At 41.8% G+C, this 20653-nt stretch overlaps 2 protein-coding genes across 2 annotated transcripts in view; one reads left to right on the top strand and one right to left on the bottom strand.

The window, feature by feature from the left end:
• The window catches only part of RSPH14 (radial spoke head 14 homolog), a 193736-nt gene that overhangs the window by 21031 nt on the left and 152052 nt on the right, over positions 1-20653 (bottom strand). The gene's annotated exons all lie outside the window — the stretch shown is intronic.
• GNAZ (G protein subunit alpha z) overlaps positions 15359-20653 on the top strand; it is a 138398-nt gene continuing 133103 nt past the window's right edge. Inside the window, exon 1 of the mRNA XM_032801305.1 lies at positions 15359-15779. The gene's annotated coding sequence lies outside the window, so the exon portion shown is untranslated. The remainder of the gene's footprint in view (positions 15780-20653) is intronic.

Raw genomic sequence — 20653 nt, 5'->3', positions numbered from 1 at the left:
GGAAAGAATTCAATGCGTATAACAAAGCAAACATGTTCATAAGAGAATTTGGATTGATTCAGGTCTCTTCAGTTAATATTGGATTTTATACCTGCCTAAATACTTGCGCGTGTAGATTGAGGGCCCAGACAATCATTAACTGTTACTACAATAAGCCTCTACCAGATCCAGTCATTTATCAAACTGCTCCTCTGCATTTTCCATTGACTGGCCAAGTCCATGATCTAGCTCTGAGTTTGGCTGCATTGTTTTTTTATTATTTGTTCTATTGCATGTGTTCCTGTTCTCAACAGGCTTTGATATTGCATATAGGATGTTCTCATTTAAACCATTTACCTTATTTATTTATGAAGAGTCCTAGAACTGACTCCTGCACATAGAAGTTGACTTTTCACTTCTCTGGCAGTAAGGCCAAGAAGTTAGAGACTGCCTTGGCACCCCACACAATTATTTTAAGCTCAGATTTAAGGATGGACAGCCCGATATTTAAAAAAAGAAAAAATCATTAATTCAATTGCAGCCAAGGGATACACTAAAACAAATCAAAGAATCATCCATATTTGTGATACACAGGCTCTGTAAATATATACATGGATTATATTTTCTATCACAATCGTTCCTAGAGGACTCAGATAAGATCATAGTTCCATCGTGCTAGGCACTGTACAAATGCATAGAAGCCAGTCTCTGCTTCAACAAGATTACAAAGTAAATGGATAAGATGGACAAAGGAGGGGAGGGAAAATATAAATAGAGAGGTAGAGGTCAGTGAAAGGGTATAGAAGTGTTCCCAAGTCCCTTGATGTTCGGCCCACTGCTCCATCCACTAGACTACGTTGCCTATCAGGATTCTCTCTCTCTCTCTTTTATATGGCATTTGAGTATGCAAAGCTAGTATAACTATTCATTTTCATCTACACCAGGGATAGGCAACCTCTGGCATGCGTACCAACGGTGGAACGTGAGCTGATTTTCAGAGGCACTCACACTGCTCGGGTCCTGGCCACTGGTCCAGGGGGCTCTGCATTTTAATTTAATTTTAAATGAAGCTTCTTAAAACATTTTTAAAACCTTCTTTACATACAATAGTTTAGTTATATATTACAGATTTATAGCAAGAGACTTTCTAAAAACATTAAAATGTTAAAAATTAAAATTACTGGCATGCGCAACCTTAAAACACAGTGAATAAATGAAGACTCGGCACACCACTTCTGAAAGGTTGCCAACCCCTGATCTACAATCTACACTTACAGGTAGAGATGGCATTTTGGCTCTCTTTACATTCAGACAACTTTCTTGAAACACTACCTTTCAGACTGAAATGTCTTACATTTGGTCTTAATACAGAAGTTTGTTTTTTTTAATTAAGTTTCATAAAAATGTGTTGAGCAGTTTGAGTTATCTGAGCATCAGAAAAGAGTGGTTTATAAATGTTAATTGTTTTAAAACAATGTTTTTACAATCAGGCTTTTCATTTGTAAGTTTAATCTAAACAAAAGATAGTGAAACATTCTGGATGAAATATGAACTCACCATTCTTCGTCCAAACAAAACATGAATTTCTGAAGTTAGAAAATATTTTTCTATCTTTTAAAAAAAGGGGGGAAAAAATCTCCACATCTCTGTACCTGCTGGATATAGCTGAAATCCCATGAAAAGGGCTATTCTGGCTTTTCTCCCAGTGTTTCCAATCCAAACTGTGTGGGAAATGGTGAGATTTCCAGTCTCCTTTAAAGGGCAGGCACACAAGAGGGGAGTGTTGTTTTCTCCATGCTGTGAACAGTTGTTGGCATTAGTGTACAGCTAGATTACTTAGATAGCTTGAAAAGGGGCCAAAAAGCAGCTCCACTCTTAGAAATAGCAAAATAAATCAACAAAGCAAAAAGGGACCATGTTACGGGTATATACATGAACAACTCACATTGGCTTCAACAGGAATTGCTTGCATATATCTGAGGTTAGAATTTGGCAGAGAGAGAGAGAGCACGTGCATACACATTTCTCCCCCAAAGAATGAACACACTCAGTGTTCACTTGGACACTGGGAAAGCTCACTGCTGAGAGCAGTGGTAGTGCGTCACACTAACAAAAACTTTTAAGTCCAGCTACTTTAACGGTCAGAGGAATTAAGCGCACTGCACTTGGGCTCCTTCCTAGAAGTGTGTACTTACAAGTTTTCATTTTCCAGGTTTTTTTTTTTTTTTTTTGCTGTGAACACTGCTTTTTCCTTTCTTTTTTGTGGAAAAAGAAAATTAGATTACGTATTGAAATTTAGGTAATAAGTTTGTTAATTCTTTGATTTTTGTAAAATGTGTTTTAATCTTGCAATATTAAGATGATTTCTTAAATTCTGCCCTATTTTTGTCAGAGAAAAGAGCTTCTCCTGCTGTTGACAGCAGAGATGGGGGATTTACAGAAGGCCATGTGCTGCCAGATTCATACAAACTTGAGTTCTACTTTACACCATGAGTACTCCCAGTTACTTCAGTGGGGCCACTTGATAGATAAGGAACTACTCAACATGAATAAGGGAATTAAATACAATCAAGAGAAAGGTAGTTTTACAAGTGAAAAATTGTCTGACACAGGGAAAAAAAATGCCAACTATTTAAGGCAAGTATGTCCATTTCTTTACGCTTCATTGCTAATTCCACAAAAGCAGAGACGTAGGAATACCCTTACAGGATAAGATTTAGCTTTTTGACTGGCTTATGAAACCTTCTGGTCAGGGGCAGCTCTAGCTTTTTTGCCACCCCAAACATACCAGTCAGGCAGCCTTCAGCGGCTTACCTGCAGGAGGTCCCTGGTCCCACAGATTCAGTAGCTTGCTTGCAGGAGGTCCGCTGGTCCCACAGATTCAGCGTACCTACCGCTGAACTACTGCCAAATCCATGGGACCGGCAGGCCTCTCACAGGCAAGATGCCAAAGGCAGCCTGACTGCCACCCTCACAGGGACTGGCAGATGCCTCCCTGCAGCTTGCTGCCCCAGGCACATGCTTGGAGTGCTGGCGCCTGGAGCTGCCACTGCTTCTGGTAGACCTGAAGATCTGAAAGTCTGAAATATCTGCTGACATTTCTACCACAAAGCATCAGACATGACTCCCTGGGATGGGGTGTACTTGCTGTAGTGGAGCAATGCCTCACCAGTGCAGCACCGCCTGCTGGTTGTCTTGAGAATTAGCACTTTCAGCACTCAAGTGCCCTCTGCTGGCTGGTCTCTCATCTGCCTCAGGCCCCATGTCCCTCCCAGATCCCAGTGCCCCTTTATCTCAGGATTCTGCCCCAGCAGCACCTCCATTCTCTGGTCTCCCCTCCCAGGGGAACCCCCAACCCTCTATCCCCACCTTGCCTCAGTGGCTACTGCATCATCATCTAGCCCCCCCCCTCACTGAGGCAAACTGCAGTCTGTCATAGCCACTCATCATTGACAAAGAGGTTGGGCCAGCTGCCCCTGCTTAACCCCAGGCTGCACCTCTCAGGCTGCCCCAGTACCTGTTTTGACCTCTAGCAAAGCCCAAAGCTCCCCAGTTCCTCTTGCCTTTCCCCAACCCTGCTCTATTCCCAGTACCCTGCACTCCTAGGCAGTCAGATTCTTCTCTCTCCACGCCTACAGAAAGACTGACTTAGTTCTTGGCTCACAGCCCTTTTATAGGGCCAGCTGTGGCCTGTTTGGGGTGTGGCCCTAGCTGTGGCTGCTTCCCCAATCAGCCTAGCCTTTCACAGGAGCGGGGTAATGGCCCCGCTACACTTGCCACGCACTAGAGAGAAAGAGATTAAGGCAGCACTTTTGGCAGTGGAAGCCACGTCCCTTTGTCCCTGCTGGACATGTGCCAACTGCTGCTATGGTATAAAAAGGAGCAGCCCAGCTCAGCCAGGGCTGACTGCAGAGGAGGAAGGATGTACTTTACCAGCTCCATGGGATCAGGAGATACCAAGACTCAGATAGGTGCCCCATGGAGATTGCAGGTGCTGGGAATAGCACTGCCCCAAGAGCCCAGGGGTTCCCAAGATGCTCGGACTTCAACTATGAATCATGATAGGAAGTAACCCAGGGAGGGATTCAGGGCCAGCCTTAGGGAAAATGGCACCCTAGGCAAACTTGCATTTTGGTGTCCCTGGTCTCTGTGGGTGTGGTGCTCCCTGACCCCCATAAGCTCACCAGGCTCCCTACCCTCTCTTTGCCCCAATGGCCTGCTCCCACTCTTGTGCTCCTAATCCCTGTACCCCCTTCATGCCTAATTCCTGCAGCTCCCTCCTGCACCAACATGGGGAAACTGACCTGGATGCAAGAAGCAGCTGGCATTGCTGCTTACTCCCCTAGCAACTGCTGCTCCTCTGCCCTGCACACCCATAGAGGGTTGTAAGGGGAGGAGCAACATCAGTGGTCCCTGCATCAAGGTCACTTTCCCTGCCCCGGGCTGCATAAGGAGAGGGCATGAGAGCAGCAGCTGATGATGCAGCACAGCAAAGCCCAGGTGGGGAAAGTGACCTGGATGCAGGAGCTGTGTGTGTGTGTGTAAACAGCTAACAAAAGCTATGGCTGGCCAAACCACCAGCCATGTGCTGCTCCCACTACAAGGGAACCATCACCCTATGTCATCCTTCACATTTCTCATATGAACTGCTTGAATTAAAATGAAATTGGGGCAAATTTAAACAAAGTTTACAATGTTTTTAAAAACAAAAAATATGAAAAACTTGAATACATTTTATTTACAGTCCTTCCCCCTCCACCCCCAGGCAGAGACACACAGAGACTTCGGAGCACAGCTGGTCCTGATCTTAAAGACCAGGCCAATCGTCCAAACTGGAGCCAGCCCACATACCTCCCCAGACCAAACTTCCTGAACTGGATCAGACCCACAACCCTCCCCAGACCAAACTGGACCAGACTCACATCCCTCCCTAGACCAGGGACACTCACGGGGAGAACTGGGGTGGGCAGTCTTCCCCCAGGGCTGCTGGTGGGGTGATGGGGCAGGGGGGACTGGGTCTCTCCCAGGGGTGCTGGTGTGAAGGGACTCCAGTTGCTCTGTGGGGCCTGTGCTGAGAGGCCTTACCTGGCGCAAGGAGCACCCACTGGTCGGGATCTCCATCCACTGGGTGGCGGAGCTGCCTCCTGCCCAGCATGGCTCAGGACCCCCATGTTCCCTGGCCTCTGCATTCTAATAATGGCAGAGCATGGTTTGGCACACAGGATAGGGAGGCACCCTCCCACCAGCACTGCCCCAGGCCAGGCAGGGGCCTGAGAGCCCAGGGAAGAAGCAGGGGCCACACCATGGGGAACCCCCCGGGCCTGCTGCCAAGCCTACCTCTCCTCCCCTGATCACACCACCAAGTGGTACAAGCCTCTGAGGGAAGAGGTGGGGCCGGAGCAGAGCCACAGCGGCTGAGGGCTCCTCTCCACCCCAATAACCGCCAGAGCCCTCAGCTGGCTGAGAGGAGCCAGTGGGGGGAGGGCCAGGAGAAGACAGCCCTGGGTTGGCTGGCCGAGAGGAGGGGAGGGGCTGGGCCTGGGAGTGAGGAAGAGGAGCCACCGCCACTCACCAAAGCTCCACTATTGACACCCTTCCCTGCAGTCAAGGGGAGCCTTATTGATTCTGCCCATTAAGCCACATATCTCTGAGGCTAAGGGCAGCCATATTGATTCAACTGCAGAGCTACCATGCCCTTACTCTCCCCCATGACACGACTCAATAAATTATATTTTTCCTGGTAATCTCTCTCCCCCCTCACCATATTTTCAGTTCTAGGTGCTTCGAAGAACAGCTGTTTCCTATCCCAGTGAAATTGTTTACAGTGGTTTCTGCCTATGGTTGTGTGAATCTTTCATAATGAAACACCAAGTCAGGTTAAATTCTGGGGATTTCCTATATCCTCAGTGCATACAGGGTGCATCTCTGACTTGGCGTCAATGAAAACCAAAGACAGAAGGAGCATTCTCTAGCTCTGTAGCCAAATGAGAAGGGGCCAAATTGCTCAACCTCCTGAGGTCATTTCCCAAAAAGGTAGAGGCAGGAAAGGCAGACAATGCAGATGTCCTGTGATGCTCTGGAATAGGGAGGATGCCAGCCAGCCCTCCCCTTCACATATTAGGCAAGGACAAAGTAAAAGCCAAATACCCACTCTACATAAATAGATAACAAAAGGCAATTTGGCTGAGCTTGGTAGCTGACAGCGGCCCCTGAAAAAATGGGTGGTGGAATTCCCTGATTTTTGTATGAAACCAAGGAGTTTCACTCGGTTTCAGTCCAAATTCGCTTAGAATCTAGGGAAAACTGGAAACTCATGTGACAGTTGGGGGACACAAATGTTTGAGTGAAACATGTTGGTTTTAGATCACTGTCACTCTCCCAAACAGAACAGGTGGGTATTGCACATTCTAGAGACAACTTTCTGCCTTTGAGGCTCTCTGTTGTGATAAGGGGCCTAGTTCTCTACTGCCCTGTTTTGCGTGCAGGGCACTAGAGAGGCAGAAAGGATACAAAGTAGGACTAAAACACTCTTTCTGATGTGGTAGCATTTGCTATCTGTCTTGATTATACATGGTGAAAACAATGGAGAATCAGGCCCACAGACTCTGTCATATTTATGCAAGCTGTACCAAAAAATTCAACCTGTGCCTGGCCCTTGGATGATATGCAAGAAATAGATAAAGAGCTCTGAAACACAGATAATCCTCCTCCCCATCTCTTACCTTACAGCAGCTTATGCACTCCATGCAGTAGTGTCTAAAGATCATCATGCAGAACAGAGCTCTAGTGTGAGCAGCTCTCTCAGGGATTCATTTCCAGTCACTCTGCTCCAGTTTTTGGAAGGTTATATTGTACTTCAGTAGATTTGCATCAAATGGTGTGATTGGATACAGTCAACTTACAAATAATGTGAGCAATCCCAGGGGAATTGAAAATCCCAAGGTGAGTGAGGAAAACCCTGATGCTTTTTGTAGAGTCTCCTCCAAGGTCTTCTGTTTGGTCAAGTTTATTCCTCCCATGGAAGAAGCAGAGTGTGGTCCTTGAGCCTCATTAATCTCAGGAAACTGCCAGAGGCACAACACCATCCTTCACACTGTCTTCAAGCCACTCTGCCTCCTATCTGACTCATGTACAGCACTGTTCCAGTTGAGCGGCCTGCCGGGGAATCCCACACAGGCAGCTGTCTCTGGAGCCAAGGGTTCCCTATTGGGCAGGCGTTTTGCACAAAAGGTAAGCCCAAGAATTTGTGGGGTTTGGGGAAAGATCATGTGTATTCAGAGCCCAAGGACCTCAGTTCCTGTGCAGTTTGCTTTTTTTGTATTAATATAGCCTAAGGGACTAGGGCAGGAAATAAAACTCCTAAATTAAATCCATTGTAAAGACAGCCCTTTAACTCTACAGATGCTCAGTGCACATACAGAAATGCAAAGACTTCCAGTGGACGACACCCTTTGAGAAAGGGCAGGGTACTACACCCCATTTAATAATTGGGGAAAACTGAGGCACAGCACAGGGGCCAGACTTGCTCAAGATGAGAATGTAAGCCAGTGGCAGATGTGGGAACAGACCCCCAGGAGTTGTGAATGCCAGCGCCCCTGCTCTAACCACTAGACCTCACTTGTAAACAGAACCCAAGAGTCTTCCCTATTCATGGATATAGAGCATTTGTGGTAAAGGCTAACTTCTGAGCCCCTTCCATAAAGAAGTGGGGATCCACACATGAAAGGCTCAGTATTCTGAGATCTGGGTGAACAATCAAGCTATGTTTATCCGTGTGACCCACATCTTCAAAGGTAATTAGGTACCTAATTACCTCTGAAATCAATGGGAGTTAGCAACACCTGAATCCCTTTAAGGATTTGGGCCTACAACCTGTTGGTTAGACCATTATACTCCAATCAAGATATGTGGGTTCTATTCACAGCTCTGCCATTGATTTGCTGGGTGACCATGAGCAAGTCACATCACCACCCTGTGCCTCAGTTTCCCCACATGTAAAATGAGGATAATGATACTGCCCTCCTTTGTAAAGTAATTTGAGATCTAATGAAAAGAGCTATGCAAAAGCTAATTATTATTATAAAATCTCATTTGGATAAATGAGAATATTCTTTTAGAAAAGAATTTTCTAAGCATATTCTAAACTCCTTGTTGTCATTGCATTATTGCCATTTAGGGAAAGAAGCTGTTTCTTTCAGTGAGAGCGGCAGCCTTAATGATCCTCTGTTGCAAGGGCCCAGTTTGATGCAGAAGAGACCTGATTACTCCCATGAAATTCCATAGGAGCAGGTTTGTGTCCAAAGGTTGAAAAAACTGATTTTCCGTTTGAAAAAAACTATAAATCAAAACTGCTGTAAGGTACAGTCCTTGAGCCTTAAGATGCCATCTCTTTTTGGGGGGTGTTTTTGCTACTGGAATTCAGTGGTTTTTTCAGTAGCATTTGCCCTGCAAGGAAGGGAGGATTTTAAAGCCACAGGATAGCAAGTTTTATCATTTTAATATACATATTTTTCTGGTTATTTTTATAGTTGGCTGTACAACAATTAAATTCACCCCCCCACACACATACTTTTTTTAATCCCTAGGAAAGATACATAATCAATATGGAGAGAGAAACTCTACAAACTTCTAGAGGATAATGGAACCAGGAGCACCCAGAAGTGTGGATTTAGGGCTTTAACATGGACAAGACTCCTAGGCCAGATCTCCTGAACTAGCAAATGGTACAACTACCAGAAGCCACTGGATCCTTTTCTACACTACAGCTCCCATTGGTGCCAACATCAGGACAGCTGAACAATGAAAACAGGTGGCCATTTTTTGTAATTTTAGTAAAACGAGCACAATGCTACAGCATCCCCATTAGTCTTCTAACCTTTCAAGATTAAATAGGAGGTCCTTTTTATTTTTAATCTGCCTTGAAGTATAGACTCAGAGCCTACAAAAATACACATAACTTAAAGCACAAGAAATCCCATTGACTTCATTGGGACTCCTCATATGTTTAAAGTTAAGTACATGCAAAGGTCTTTGCAGAATTGAGACCTTAAGTGGGAGGGGAAAACAAACAGTACGAGAATTATAAGAGATTCCAGGAACTGTGTCCTTTTAAGAGGACACAATCAACTCTAAAAAGATGCTGCTTTCTGAAGCTTTTAAAATGTACTGTTATAAGCAACTCCTAAAACTACATTAGCAGAAAGATTATGACATTTTTTTTCTTCTAATCAGTTTGTTTGCTGTGTATACTTGGCAGCAGATTGTGTCATCTGTTTCACTGATTTCCATGTATAGTCAGTTCCCTCTGTGGTTTGCATGGGTCTTTTTAGAAGTGTTTTCTCTCCTTTCTTGCTATGTAAAAATGGGTATTGTCAAATCACAAAAATTGGACTGGTGTAACTCCTGAAACTTGCTCCTTTTCTAAAACTGACAAGTTTGAGCTGAGAGTGCTTGTTGCTCTACTATCTTGCACTTTATGTAGTAATTATAATATTAACCTAATAACAATACCAACACTTACATAGTGGTTTTCATCCATAAATCTCAAAACTCTTTACAAAGTAGGCAAGCATCTTGATGTTTCTGTAAAGTTGGTATAAAGTTCTACCAAATCAGATATCTCCATGTGCATGTGTGATAATGTTGTACACCCACTTAGCACTTAGTTTGCACATGTGTAAATGACTATACAATGTGCAGGGTAGTGGAGAATCAGGCCCTGAGACTCTATAGTGAAGTATATAACTTCTTGATCAAGTTTGTATTGCCTGGGTATCTGCACTGCACTGGCTAAGCTACCAAGGCATGTGCCAACATGCATTGGATTTAGAGTAAAGCATGGGATGAATTTTCTGGACACAGTCCCCCTTTATAGAATCATAAATATCAGGGTTGGAAGGGACCTCAAGAGGTCATCTAGTCTAACCCCCTGCTCAAAGCAGGACCAATCCCCAACTAAATCATCCCAGCCAGGGCTTTGTCAAGCCTGACCTAAAAAACCTCTAAGGAAGGAGATTCCACCACCTCCCTAGGTAACCCATCCAGTGCTTCACCACTCTGTGTGAAAAAGTTTTTCCTAATATCCAACCTAAACCTCCCCCAGTGCCACTTGAGACCATTGCTCCTTATTCTGTCATCTGCTCCCACTGAGAACAGTCTAGATCCATCCTCTTTGGAACCCCCTTTCAGGTAGTTGAAAGCAGCTATCAAATCCACCCTCATACTTCTCTTCTGCAGACTAAACAATCCCAGTTCCCTCAGCCTCTCCTCATAAGTCATGTGCTCCAGCCCCCTAATCATTTTTGTTGCCTTCCGCTGGACTTTCCAATTTTTCCACATTCTTCATGTAGTGTGGGGCCCAAAACTGGACACAGTACTCCAGATGAGGCCTCACCAATGCCAAATAGAGAGCATTTCATGTTCATGTTCCAAACGTCTAGTCAGAAGTCTTTAAGAGAGCTCTATTTTGCAGTCTACCTGTAAGGTTATTGGAACCAAACAAAGATATCCTTGATAAGGGCAAAAACCCTCTTCTCAAATCTGAACCCTTAGATACAAAGCCAAAGATACTGATGGCATGCTGTTTATTGCACAACTGAGAATGAGCTAAAGACAAAAATTTTACATGTTCTAGAGTCTGAAGTCAACCTGCTCTTACAGCACAAGAGCTAAGCCAAGACTTCTGCCCACAGCACAATGAAGAGAAATCCAGTGGCTGAATGTTTCAGTTTTTCTTTCTTCATTACTGAACTATTCTAATGGATCAGATACTGGTTGGGAACTAATATGGGGCCAAATATCCTAGTGCTGGCTAATCATATGATGGCTGTATTCTATAATCTCTTCCTTTCAATGGCACTACTACCTGAAAATAATACAAACAGAACTGAACTTTGTGAAATCTGATGTATTACTTTTTCTGTGTTTGCTTATTTGGGGGGAAAAAAGCATGCTTTTGAGAGTTAAGTTTACTACTGTATCTCCTTTGTCCCTCAGGAACCAATGAGATGTACATTTTCTTATTGGTCATAAATGACAGTTTGTCAAATTCTCACTTTTTGATTGTCTGTATTTATTTCTCAGTAATATGAGCTAGGTCTAGTTTGGGTGTTTGTTTGTGTATGTGCTTGAACAGCTGCAGATTCAGGATCACTTTGTGTACTTCTTAAATATAAAACAATCTTTTTTTGTTTGAAAACCAAGAATACATTTTACAGTTTTTCATGATTATTACTATCTTGTGAAAGACTGTTTGTTTGTTTTTCCCCTCCTTCTTTACTAATAAGGACAAATGTCTGTAGTCTTGTCTTCATGCAACAACCTAACAAACAATTTTTTTAAACAATGTTTTCCAAAATATTTCCATAAAGCAGCAGTTCCCTATTGGTGCTGTAATTTTGAAGGCTGGATGCTTTACAAAGAATCATACTTTTCTTATTTTATATAATCCCTGTTCGTTTGGTTGGTGGGTTTTTTTGTTTGGTTTTTTTCCTCTGAGTCTCTGAAAGAGTTAGGGCCCACCTTTCAGTCATGAAGGTTATGATAAGTGAAAACTGCTATGTAATGTTAACTGCACAGCTAAAACTAGCATATCTTCCAGGTCTCTAGGCCAGCCCTTAGGCAGCTGTCCATGGGCTGCTGGATTCAGTGTTTGTTACTGGAGACTTGGCTTCTGTGGTGAATGCAAATTCAGCATTTGACCCAATGACTGGGAGCTACAGATAAACTAGGAGTATAACAAAAATATGTAGGAGTTTTTCTTCATAGTAAGAACTGATCTGCAGATGCACTCAGTTCAGAGGAATAACTTTTTTTTGTTTTGTTTTGTTTATGGGACACCTGATTCTTAGATTTTTGTAGTCTTTCAAGATACAAAAATAGAAAAGCCATCCCATTTAGCCTACTGGCAATATTAGCAGAACCAAATGGGACATCCAGGTTTAAATCCTTAAAAGTGTCTTTCACCATCAAACCTGACCGGGAGACTAGGGTTAGCTCCATACTAGGAGGCAGGGGTGTGATTCCCTTGCTGCTGTACACATACTCTCTTTAGCTCTCCTCAAGCTAGTGTGAGTATAAACAGCAGTGAAACCACAGTAGCATGGGTATTGGCATTGTAAGTATGTGTACATGAGCAGGGGACTCATTCCCCCCCACTCCTCTCTTCTTGAAGCCATTGGTATCAAAGAAGCCGTATCCTTGAAAGTTATAAATATTAGAATCCAGTCATCTGTATCTGATGCTATTTCAAATAATTCCACATGAGAAAAATACAGCTACTTGTAATCTTTAAATATTCTGTTCAAATCTTCATGTGCTAAAAAGTGAATCACAGGCCTTTCTATGTATAATTAACACAGATCTAAAATTACTCATTAAAAAGAGGGTGCTAGATAGACAGTTGAATGAACTTAAACCATTATAACTAAATTCTGCAGTACAAAGAAGGGAAAATGAGGGATACCTCTGGTCTTTGAAGTGCTTTTTTCCCTACACAAACTGTGTGTATATGTTGTGATATTCACATATAATAAACCTCAGTGAAACAAATTAGAAAAAAATCTACTGGATTTTGTAGCTGCTTCTAACATTCCTATTTTATGAGAATTTACATTGAAACTAAACATGTATGAATTCTGTATAACTTTGAGTTTTGATTGGTCTGCGAAATACATTTACCCCTCCCCAAAATGCCAGTAATCAAGCAAGGAATCAACTTTGGTGAGTGACAAAGTAAAGATGAACAAATACTTGGCCAAGCCTGGATCCAGCTTTATTGTGTATTGGGTATTATACAAGAAAAGGATTTAATGAAATTTTGCTAGTTAATCATTATCTCCTTCAGATTGACATAAAAATTCTTATTGACAATATGGATAAAATCCTGGTCTGCCCTACAGAGAGGCATTAGGGGAAGAAAGGGTCCAGACACATCACCCTAACCAGACTACTCTCTCAAATAATTAATCATCAAGACTCACCTCACAAAGTGACACTTACAGAACTCCTAAGAAGGCAGCAGCATATAATTGTTCAACAATCTCAAGACACAAAAACTAGAAATGTTGAAAAAATGTCCTGTGGATTTTAAGGGGATAGGGTTATATGGGCATATAATCAGAACAACAGTTACGACATTGAAATCTACAAATAATAAATGGCTTTTCTGGTTATCAAACACTCCAGATTTATTTTGGCATTTAATCTCCTGTAAGAATCATGTGCCAGCCTCACAGGCTCATCTGCCATATATTTTCCTTACAATTATTGTGGGAGTTGGAGAGCCAATATTGCAATCAATTAAAAAAAGAAATGCCATCCTGAAGACTTGCTGTTTGCAGCAAGCTATAGAGACTTCTTGTCTTCAGGAGGATGTGGAGATGAAATAGAGGGAAAGAGATGAATTTGTATGGAAACATGGGTTTTGTCTGTACTGTTGATCAAGAACATTTGAATTGTTGCCACAACAAAACTATAAAAATTGTCACCAAAGAGTTGCCACACCACTGATTTGCCTCATTCTCAGAAGAGCTTCACTTCTAAAATTCATTATTCATGTATTGGTGCTGTTTTTCAAATGTAAAGTACATTCCACTGTACCTTCAGAATAGTAATGTCAGCTTCTTTTGTAACTACAGTACTTGTTCTTTATGGAACAGCAGATGAACCTGCAAAACTTATGATGCCTTTATCTACATACTGTCCTTTCACATATATGGAAACTATTCTTGGTTGCATTCCTTTAGAAGTGCAGTTGAGATGGCCTTGTGTGCAATGGGAAGGAAAAGGAATATTTAAAAGCAAAACATTATTTCTAGTAGGATTTCAAAACTGGTCATTGTCTCTTAACGCATATGCACCTTGAAGTGTATTTGCAAATTTAGAATTTCTAGCAATAGTCTCCCAGAACACTTAATGGGTCTGCACTTAAAACTTTTGCTGGTATTATGTCAGTCGGGGTTTGAATATTTTTGACACTTTCATACCAGTAAAAGCTTTAATGTAAATGCAACTATACAAGCAAAAATGTGCTTTTGACAATCTAGCTTATTCTGTTCAGTGACTGGGTATAAGCTTTATTGGCAAAAGTATATTTTTGCAAGTGTAAGTTGTGGTTACACTAAAAGGGTTTGCCGGGATAGCTGTACTGGCAAACCTTTTCTAATGTTGACAGTGCCTAAGAAGAAAACGCCTGAAGCTTGGAGGCAAATCTCCCTTTCACTCTGAGATTCAATGCTGGGCTTTTATTTATGTGTTGGATGTGAGAGCCTGCTTCTAGGCTGTATCTGCACTTGAAAACTGAACTAGTGCTGCAGCTCAACCAGTGATAACAGTGGAAGTAGTAATGTAGACAGGCCTCAGGTGCTTTTACCACCTTGTAGTCTAGCCCCACTTGTTGTTGTGTGTTTTAAAAACAAAACAAAACAAAACACTCAAGGCCAATCTACACTATAGTTTCCACCATTTCCAGTGGAGATGCACAAGTGGTGAAATATGGCTAAGAAATGGCCTTAATCGGGACAGGGGGATCACACATTTTTAGAGGCTACTGATATTCAGTTTGAAAGAATTAAAAGGAAAAAGTAATCAACAAACAAGGAAGATAATAAGTAAGATAATGTAGGCATTAACGTGATAAGGGAATGCTTTATTTCACAGGTAAATCGAAGCTTGTAAGATGTTGATCTGGGACACTGACTGTGCAAAAGAATGCAATGGTCAGCCAAATCTATAGCTGTAAAAGGGACAAAGAATGAGAAAATGTCAAAGGCAAAAGGAAAAAACAAGAGAAGAAAATATGTGCAAAGTAGAGAGTGAGTGAGAAGGAAAAACTGCAACAGATACACAAAAATACACGTATGCCCTACTACGCTGACTTATGTTTTTTTCCCTCAAGAGAACTGTTCTAAAATGTACGTAGATGGTGGCTAGTACAACACCATCACTGCCTTAGAAAGAAACAGTAAAATTGTTTTAAAAAATAATCAACACTAATCTAGACTGGACAGACATGAGGGAAATCTGTACAAATGCAGGAAAAAAAAGTAAAATGTGTGTGTGGGTAGAGTATGCAATGCAGTGTGTATATGTATTTTGTAATGTGTGCGTAATATAACAGTGAAGACAAGAAAATCATTCAGCAACATAGCTCCTTATACAAGGAGACCTAGCTAGCAGACAGGGAAAGAGCAAGAGAAAGTGAAGCCCTGCAGTGAGCATGGTTCCAGCACTGCCTTTCCCCTCCCTAAGCAGCAGCACATTCCCTGCTATTCCATTGGAGAACAAGTGTGACAATCCAGGCTCTGTCTTCCAAGATAGCCAATCCTGAAGTACAGTGTCTCTGCGAGTTAGCAAGCGCCTCAGACCCAGACAGCTGTGCTCTACGGTGTGGTCCTCCTTTCAGTGTAAAGATAGCTGTACCCCCACCTTCTGTTGACTTGGAAACAAGCTCTCTACCTCTGACTCCTCCCACTACAGCCAACCAAAAACTCCCCCTGCGCTGTCTTCTGTGTGTGATCACTAAACACCTCCCTGTCTCACACCAGAGGACCACGGGACACAGACAAGTGATTCTGTTTTATTTTTTTTAAAGGAAGAAAATGGAAAAAAAAACAAATTTTCCTGCCTGACATGGTTTTTGGTCTAATACCTCTGCAGCTGCTGTCCAGCTTCTCCCTGTGAATCCTAGATACTGATGAGAAAAAGGGCCACAGGAGAGACAGGGAAGCTCTAGTGGATGTGAACATTTGTACCGATGAATTGAAGAGGTGGAGGCTCCCTGCTAGCCTGGCCGTGAGAAGGTAAGTGAAATGCTCCGCATTTCTCTGGCTCTCTTAAATCAGATTAAGGATTAGCATAACTCTGTCCTCTGTTTTCTGAATAGGAAGGAATTTGAGAAAGGGAGGAGGGAAAGCTGTGATTTTAAAACAATGAGGAAGGTTTTGCTGGCTGAAGGCAAAGCTGAATGTCACTGTGAGCTAGAAATGTTTTACTGTGTAGAGAGAAAATTAGTAAGGGTAGGAAGGCTGCTGATACAGTGAAAATGACCTTCCCAAGGGATACTGGCCTTGTGTCAGATGCTGGTTCAGCCTGCTCTCTTTTTCACAGAATAAAGTCACCATCTCCCTTACTATCATGCATTCTAATCCATAAATATCCAATACCTGAGCCATACTATGGTCCATTGTGCTCAGCTAATATTTCAGAAAGGTAATTAGCCAGATTGTCCCTGCTGGAAGCCATCCTTCCTCTCTCCATCCCCTCACATTCCCCTGTACAAGACCACTTCATCCTAGAGGGATGCAGATAGCGTAACATTAATTAGAAAAGGCACATAGCTGTTGGATTCTTATGATAGCTTCTCCCTCTAAATGGCACATCTTGCTAAATCCTAAGCATGCCTGGCTCTGAGGAGCAGCTCTGTGGAGCTGGGGCGCATTATCTCATTGTGTGTTCATGCATGTGAAGGCGTGGAGAGGTTTTATTATATTAATCTGTACCTGTGCATGGTTCCCATCTGCAGTTCTGAACCATGAGTTTTTAGATACATGTGTATCTACATTTTAATAAGTTATTCAAACATGGAAAGATACCCCAGGAAACTACAGCCCTGCGTACCTGCAGGAAAATACATTCCAGTTTTGTTTCTGCTAACAGAATTCTTCTGTTTGTGGCCATTGCTTTACAAACTGTTTAATATGAGCTTAAGCAGTATTTATTCTAAGGGCTACTGACCTATCTTGATTACATTTTGCCTTTGCAAGATTTGTGTAAAATTCAGTGCTTTTCACTGAGCATTCATTGGTATGCTGTCACTGACACTCCTGTCCCCACAATTCTTAACATTGACTCCATAATTCGCGCATTGTGAGTCACACCCTTAGGGTGATAGACAAAAATCAATTTCACTGTAAAGGTTATAGCAGTGGGTCAGTTAGAAAACCCTGCCAATGTGAATACTTATATGTGTTAACAAGAAGTAAAAACTAGTTTTATATTTTGTTGTTTCTTAAGGAAGATTTTTTTTTAACCTTATGAATTTAGGTATTTTATATCCAAGTGATAGCTAAAATCCTGTTTTGTGTAGGTGTATTGACCTTTCTTTAGTAGTGCATCTATCTGGTAATAGAAGGGATGCTTTCTGCAGGAGACAGTGCTTCATGCCATTAACATGGCTCACTACTGACTGATTTGGTTGGGAAACTGTCACCCAAAAGGGATTGATCTCTGCCCTTGGATAAAGGACACTATCACAGGATGGGCCCAAATACAAGGAAGGATGGGGTTGCTTTCTACAAGAGAGCAAGGAATTTGTACAGACAAGTAGAGGAGCTCTTGGGTATGCAGCACATTTAAAATTAAACCTTTCACATCCCCTAGTACCAATGCATTGGATCTTGTGGGGTTTTTTTTGGTAGAAGTGTCTCTATTCTGTGTGTATGTGCATGTATTGAGTGGAAACCAAACAACTTTGTGGAAGCTGGGAAGACCTTTCTCTCATCTGAGAGGTGGACCTTAAAAAGATGAATCAACTCTTACATATTACCTACAGAATGCTTCAGAGCACCCCCAGTTTGTGGAATATGTTCTTGCTTCATTGATCAGTGATGAACTGAACTGAGACTCTTTTGAAGTAATTAATACAGAGTCAGAGAAAATAAGCTTCCAGTACAGTAGGGACTTCATCTACAGAACTTGGGTTTGAATTTAATCATGACAAAAGTGTTTAAAAATGACTTTCAGGTGGCTCTGAAAGTCTGAAATGGAAGTGTGTACCTTGTTTCAGGTCAGTTTACATGTGAATGGTTTTCTGCTATTAACAGTAAAAAGTTAAAATCGATTAACAATTTATAGACAGAACCAGAAGATGGAACCTGGCCCTCCATCTTATGGAGTGTGTGTTGGGGGGAGGGTAAGAGTGATAATGATGTTAAGTGTGTGGGAAAACTCAAGAGATAAATACAAGGGATCAGATCCTCAACTGGTGTAAGTCAGCACTGCTCCCTCAACTTCAGTGGAGCTATGTGAATTTACACCAGCTGAGGATATGGCCCAGAGAATGATTACCCCTCTATCTTCAGCAGATAATGATCTCAGCACGTACAGACTGAAGTGCAATGATGAAGCAGTATGGAGGACTCTTATCACTGTTTTAATCTGATTAGAATCCTTGGTCCAAATTTTACTCTGTTACTTTGGTGTAAATAGCAGTAACACCACTGACTTCTAAGGGGCTTCTCTAGATTGACAGCAGGGTCAGTGAGAGCATAATTTGGCCCACTGTCTCTGCTTAAAGACATGAACCTGATCTCAGAAGAGTTAATGAAAGTTTTGTCACTGATTTTAGTGGGAGCAGGAGAAGACTCAATATGAATGTGCACAGATCCACTATGTTTTCTAATCAATTTCTCCTAAACCCTCTAGGAACAACAATGCTGAACAATTTAGTGGCAGATTTCAACAAGGTCCCTGGCACAATGGCAAATTCCATAACTCTATACAACATCATCAACTCTAATATGTAACCTATCAGAAATCACATTGCATATTTCACAGCAACTACAGTGTTACTGACCTTCCATAAATACTGTAAAGGTTGACACTACCCACTTGCACCAGTAACAGCATGACAAAGTGGCAATTAACACATTTTTGTCAGAATAAAGTCAGAGATAAGTTTATTTTAAACTGGCATATTCAATAACTCTCTTTAGACCAGATGACTTCAGATTCAAATCAGTACTAACACCACATTCCATAAGAGGGCAGATCCTAACTAGTGGGATATGTTGTCCTGTAATGAAATATATAGTTGCTGTCTGTAACACCAGTGAAAATCCAGAGTAAATCCATTGCCCTTAACAGTTACTCTGCATTTACTTCAGGATATCCGAGAGCAAAATTTGGCCTATACTTTATAATCCATGCTCAAAATTCATGTTATCAAATAATCTTTCCAGAGTCAAAGAACAATGATTAAGAAGTCCAAATTTCAGCTATCATAAAGTTTAGATGACTCCAGTGGGGAAACCCTGGACTCAGCAAAGAGTCTGAAATTCCTTCTCATTCCAAGTGGTCTCTGGAAATTCAGTCTAGGGTAGAGTTACACAGTCTATGATATGAAAGGACCAAATTCTGCTCTCGTTTGCTGTGGAATAACCCCAGGTAGTTATTTGAGTTACTCCAAATTTACACCAATGTACCTGAAAGCAGAATTTAGCCCCTAAAATAAAAAAAATACAGTGAAAGAACTCAGCTTTCTCAATTGTCATTTTTAGTTAAGACTGAAGAGCATTGGTGAAATAAGGTAGGAAAGTGCTGTCTATTAATCTGGGCCATCATTTTCCATTTTCCTTAGACTTTAAATATTTCCCACCATAGAATAATTTTTAAAATCACAGCCTACAAAATTAATGGGATAATTTCAGAAAGGAATAATCTTCCAAGACATCCCTTCAAGTGGTAAAGATCACATGATTATTTTCAGTGGCTCAGCTGAAACTCAAATCTCTCTACAGTCCCATATCCGACTGGACATAGATTATTCATATTATTAAACTCTTAAAATATATTTAACAGTATACAATCCAGTCCTGCAAACACTACTGCTCATTCCTGTCCCTATTTCTCCAGGACCTCAAACCCATTCCATCCCATGGATTATTTTCCCCTGGACTCCTAGCTCACATGCAGCATAGCAAAGGAGGAAGAAGAGAGAGACGCCATTTCTAGAGATGGTCTTGCTGTGACTAGAGCCAGCCAAATTGTTAAGGATCATATTAGCCAACAGAGAAACACTGAAGGGCATGTTCAGAACTGATCTCAAATTCTAAACATTTATTTTTGAACACGCAACTAATTGTGCCCACAAAATACAGACATGTTTGTTTTCTCTGCCTGGCTGAAACAGTGGAGGAACTAACTACTGTATTTATATGTTTCAGAAATAGGCATACAACATTGGGAACAGTTTCAGGTTGGGTGAAAATTTGCCTCTACATATCGGGGACAATCTCAATTTGTCACTGCAGGCATTAACCATGATGGAGATTGCTGAACATGATTATGTTATGATGGTCAAATAAGAATACTTGTAATCAGAAAATTAATAGCTATTTCTTACATCACTAAACAGACATGACCATGACCACATGACAGGTACTCTGAATTAGCTAGTATGGGGAGTGGAGGGGGTGGAGAGAGGTTTGCAGCAGGTCTGTAGAACAGCACAAGGCATGTGGCTCAGCACTAGCTGAATTCAATCTCATCTACGCTATAATGTTTAATCAACATTGTAACTAGTTAGTGATATAATTGCTTCTCAACATGATTTATATTCACACAGTTAATGCACAATAACTACCCATATCAGCTAATCATGGTCTTGTTAGTGCCTTAGGCTGGCACATAATTTTTTTTCCGGTAACCAAATCCTAACAATGTTATTGTATTATGTAGGTGGGACTCCCTAACCAGCCCTGAATAAACAAGTTAGCCAGTCCTTTCCCCTAGTTCTCTGAGCAACGTTCAAGAGTTCATTCCTGACATGTTGCTGGTGCTGCTCTGTGTGCATGTCCTCTAGGATTTCAGTTCTCTGTTGAGGCAATAGGAAATAACTGCTTGTATTTAAAAAAAATGCACTGACACAAACTGGAAGGATTATAGGTGTTGATAC

This window comes from Chelonoidis abingdonii, chromosome 22, assembly GCF_003597395.2.
Source record: "Chelonoidis abingdonii isolate Lonesome George chromosome 22, CheloAbing_2.0, whole genome shotgun sequence".
Classification (NCBI taxonomy): domain Eukaryota; kingdom Metazoa; phylum Chordata; order Testudines; family Testudinidae; genus Chelonoidis; species Chelonoidis abingdonii.
The sequence above is the reverse complement of the archived record's forward strand: the minus strand, read 5'-3'. Positions and strand labels throughout refer to the sequence as shown.